At 37.4% G+C, this 5,000-nt stretch overlaps 1 protein-coding gene across 14 annotated transcripts in view; it reads left to right on the top strand.

The window, feature by feature from the left end:
• ZNF536 (zinc finger protein 536) overlaps positions 1 to 5,000 on the top strand; it is a 578,037-nt gene that overhangs the window by 144,504 nt on the left and 428,533 nt on the right. The gene's annotated exons all lie outside the window — the stretch shown is intronic.

Below are 5,000 nucleotides of genomic sequence, written 5' to 3'. Positions count from 1 at the left end.
CCCAGCATTCCTTACCTTATTTTTTGCTAAAGTAGGGAGTTTGTAGACTATTTCTTTAGCCACAAGACGGATACCTTCCTAGCCTGTTTTCCTGTGTCATATGCTGGTGCATCCAACAGTTCTGCTTGCCACTTCTGCTAGACATCTGGTGCTCCCCTCTCTCCTTTAAGCCTCTGCTCACCTTCATCTTTATAGCTGAGATGTCTTCTCCCACAGCATCTTCACCTGTTGAGATGCTACCCACCTTTCAAGGCCCACTTCTGATGTTATGTCCTTTGAAAGTAGATTTAGCAGAGATGTAGCTGTCTTCAAGCACTTCAAAGGTTCTCAGGTAGGAAAAAGATCAGGTTAGTTCTGCTTGGTCTTCGAAGGGGGAAGTAAGCTCAGTGGGTAGCAGTTGTAGGGATGCCAATTTTGGCTCTATGTAAGAGCAAACTTGCGGACAATCAGCAGGATCCCAAAATGGAATAGCCTTCTTGGGAGGTCTCCTGACAGAGGCTGGATGACCACTTGTCAGGGACTCTGTAGAGGGAGCTCTTGATTAGGACTAGATGGACGCAGGTCTCTGCTAATTCTGAGATTCTGTGAAGTTTCCCCCAAACCCCCAGCCTGAAGTCATCTTTCCCTCTTCTGGATCCCTATGGAGCTTTGTATCTCTCCTTTGTACTTATCACACACTTATGGTTGTGTCACATCTGATTTCCCCATCTTGGCTGTCAATTTAGTGAGGGCAGGGACCGCTGCCTTATCTTTTAGCATGGGGTCTTGTACATTCTTGGTTTTAAGTCAATGTTTGTTGAATGAATAAATGCCACTAATTTGCTTATTCATTATTTCCTATGTATTCAAAGAACTTGGATTACTAAAATATAATCTTTGAAAGGTAATAACCTTGAGGATATAGCCTAAGAAAACATAAGTATACACATGCCTACAAACACACACACATTTAGAAAGTTTCCTGAGGTATTGAGACATTTCAGCAATTTGCCTAGTGTAAAAGGTCAGTATGTATCAGAAGCAGAACTTGAATTGCAATTCTTCCTGACTAGAAAGCTGGCCCACTATTCAGGATGCCATGCTATCTGCCTAAGATTATAAATTTCTGAACATTTGCCAATCTATAATGGTAGAGAGAATTCACTCACCGGGAGTTCTCTATGCTAATGAAATCACATCTGGCCAAAAACAAAGTAAATATAAATACGCATACAGACATATCTTTGTATGTATATTGGACATATGTCTATATCTATATTTACATCTATATATTTCTATGAATATATCTATATATGTGCCTATGTATATGTCTATATGTGTATATTTGTGTGTGTATTTATATATTTTCTTATGTAAACACTCATATTGATAAGCAGTATAGAAGTGGATAGATAGAGAATTGCTTTCAAAATGAGATAAAAAATCCCTGAGTTCAAATTCTGCTTCCTTAATTCCTGGCAGATTACTTGCCCCAGCCAGCTTTCTAAGATGCATAATAATTAGCAGCTATTTTGGTAGATGAAGTTCCCTCATTAGGAGTTCCCTGAATTGAAGAAATCCCAGGTCTGGACACCAATACATACATGCATGTATGCATATAAACTAACTGAAAATATCATAGTTAAGGAAAAATAATAACTGTAAAGATAATCATATCACATCAAATCAACTTTGATTTAGGAAGAGAGCTGCTGGACTTATTTAAAAGTAAGGATTGTAAGTTTTCACCACTTTGTTTGTTACTCATAGTGTGCCTTTGAGATAGATATTCAAATTCTCCTTACCTTGACTTTGCTACATGGGGATCTAGAAAATGTTAGCTGCTGATTCTAAGTATATGATGGGGAGCCTGTAGCAAGAAGGCCCAGAGAGTTTCTGTTTACATGGTTCACCACTTCAATACTTGATCTACTGACTCCCCAAATTCCTTCCCCTTCACTTCAGTACTTAGACTTTTAGACTTGAATTAATTCTGAGGCCAGATCCTAAAAGAAGACTACTTGTTCTCAAGCTGGTTTTTGAAGTAAATTCCTTTTTTGGGACATTTCCTGACTGTGACCAACTTAATTTATAAGATAAGGTGTATAAAGCATTTTGTAAACTTTAAAGAGCTATGTAAATGTTTGCTTATTGTAGAAAGTGAGGTTTTTCATCATTTAAAATACCAAAGTGCCAAAACAAATGGGTTTTGCTGCTGACAGATGTACGTATTAAAGGCAAGAATTTGGGAAAGGTAGAGAGAGAATATTCTTTGTTCTGGCTCAAGACATTGCCTTGATAAGTCTGAAACAGCTGTCTATGATCTCAAGTCATGCATAGAAGTACAAAAAAAAAAGATTATTGGGTAATCCTTAAGAAATGAAACTAGAAACTAATGATAGGTAACAGCATCCTAAGGAGACTACTGTGCCCAGCAGGAAACTAGAGCAGGAATGTCCAACTAAGATTACATATGTATTTATGGGAAAGTGTACCCCAGTTTTAAAATATTTTTATTATAGCTTTTTATTGACAAAACATATGCATGGATAATTTTTCAACATTGACCCTTGTAAAAACTTCTGTTCCAACTTTTCCCCTCCTTCCCTCCACCCCCTCCCCTAGAAGGCAGGTAGTCCCATACATGTTAAAAATGTTAAAGTTTATGCTAAATACAATATATGTATACATATTTATACAGTTGTCTTGCTACACAAGAAAAATTGGATTTAGAAAGAAGTGTGCCCCAGTTTTATGGAAGGAAAATTCTATTGTTATTTTACTTTACTTTATTATTGTATACTTTGCTTTGTATCATCTGACTTGTTAGAGGGGAAAAAAGTAACACCATTGGTGGGGGCTCATGATTTTTGAGTGGATATAGATCCAGATAACATCTTGAACCTGGTATAGATATTATGGAGGCACCACATGTGAGAGGGGATGCTCCAGTTGTTATATGGTAATGATAATGATGATGATGGCAGATTAAAATAACTTCATTAGAACACATCGCATTTGTGAATAACAGACTTGACAACATCATCAAGAATTCATCTGGTCCAGACATCTGAGATAGCTAGATATTAACTCTCTTTTCAGAATGCTCATAGCATTGGTAGGAAGTCTATTTCATTACCTTACTATCCTAAACTTAAAAGGAATCTTTCTGAGGTCTTAGATCCACCTCACTGAAACTGAAGAGTGAACACAGATATAATATAAATGTTCACTGACCTTATTTGGACCATGAAAAATATCTTACCAAAGAAAACATTTCCTAAATTTTTTTCTCTATCTCTTTAAATCCAATTCCATCTTTAGATTCATCTCACTGCCGCCTGTGCCATGGAGTTTTCCCTGACTACTTGAGTCCCTTAATGTTTCTTTTTTCAGAACTCTGAAAGTTATAAAGAGGGCCTTACAGTTTAGTATTTAATTTTGTATTATTCTTGAGCTATCTTACAAGTGTAAGTCTGGCCTTCCCAATAAGATGGTAAGCTTCTTTGGGAGCTTATGTGGTGAAGGCAACGTGTCTTCTCTTTTGTTTCTCCTGTAGCAGAAAAATGGGCATACAGGAAGCATTCAATAATACTTATTAATTAATTGAAGGGATACTATCATTTGGATATTTTAATAATTCATTCAACAAATGTTGTCATAGCTCGATAGCAAATCAGAATCCTTTCACTATGCCTTACTAATATTCTCCAGCTCTTACTCATGCTTTCAGTTGTGAAGTTTATAAAACATGGAGCCATAGAATCAGTGACAGGAGCCCAAGGAAGCAAGGCTGGCCTGAAGTGGGGTTACTGGTATAAGTATAACTGCTCTGCGGCTTTTTGGCCAGAATGAGGGTGATGGAATCTGAGTAGCAGTTTCCTTCCAGGTTTCTCTACCCACAATATTAGATCTCAGTGCCCTGAGTTCTGGCTGGCCAACCTTCTGATGACTTTCAGAGGCTCTGAGCAGCTCATATCTGGGGCCTATCATTCCAACAAAACAAAAAAAAACACTTGTCCAACTTGCTTAAGGTCATACAGTTTGTGTGAGAACTAGGTAGGACTAAAACTGGACCATGATTCAAGACTCCACCCAAACCAAGACTTCCTTCCTTTTTTTCTTTTTCTTTTCTTTTTTTTTTTTCATTTAAAAAACAGATAAGACTTGTGATTTTGTCCCTGTCTGGGGAATTTCTCATTAGGAACTTCCTCTGTCAATGCAGGTGAGTTATCTTCTCCACAACTCATTCACTTAGAGAGCTGCCTAAAGAACTGAGAGGTTAAGTTAGTTGCCCAGGAGCATCCAGTTCATGTCAGAAGAGGGACTTGACCCTAAATGATCCTGCTTCCAATATTAATTCACTTTCTGCTCTTCTCTATTCTCCCTCTCTAGTGTTCTTTCTAGGAGACGCTTCTGCCTCCACAAATTAATGAGGATTAGAAGTATGGTTCCCACGTTGTTATGTACACAGTAGGCATCAAACGTTTGTTGGATTGAATTGTACATTTAGTGTCTTATCTCATGGAGGAGTTTTTAAAAATGTGGGAATTTTTGTTCATCAAAATGGTCATAGAAATCAATGGGAATTTATTTTAGGTGGTTTTCTGTTGTGTATTATTCCACATACATGCATATGCCCTTCTGCTTTAATAAATTTGAATCCTGCACACAGGATTTTATATGACTCAATCAATAAATTTCTTACCCTACTTACAAACAGCCTGCTCACATCCCATAGCTGCTGTTGGGGCATGCTTATTTGGAAGCCGTATTTCTTTCTGCTTCTATCACTTTAAAAATCATTCCCAATTCAGATTCTCTTAAAAACATCTTTTTCCCCCCATCCCTATAAAATACTCACATTAAAAACAGCGTGGTTGTCCTAGACCAAAACTGCCACTTCCTTCTTTTAAAATGCAATCACTATTCAAAATATTCACATTTCCAATTTAGGAATCATACTTTCCTCTCTTCTTCCACTACATACATTTCCTCTCCTTCTCCCCTCTCCAAATGTC

This window comes from Sminthopsis crassicaudata, chromosome 2 (assembly GCF_048593235.1).
Source record: "Sminthopsis crassicaudata isolate SCR6 chromosome 2, ASM4859323v1, whole genome shotgun sequence".
NCBI lineage: Eukaryota > Metazoa > Chordata > Mammalia > Dasyuromorphia > Dasyuridae > Sminthopsis > Sminthopsis crassicaudata.
This window is presented reverse-complemented; position numbering and strand designations above follow the sequence as displayed.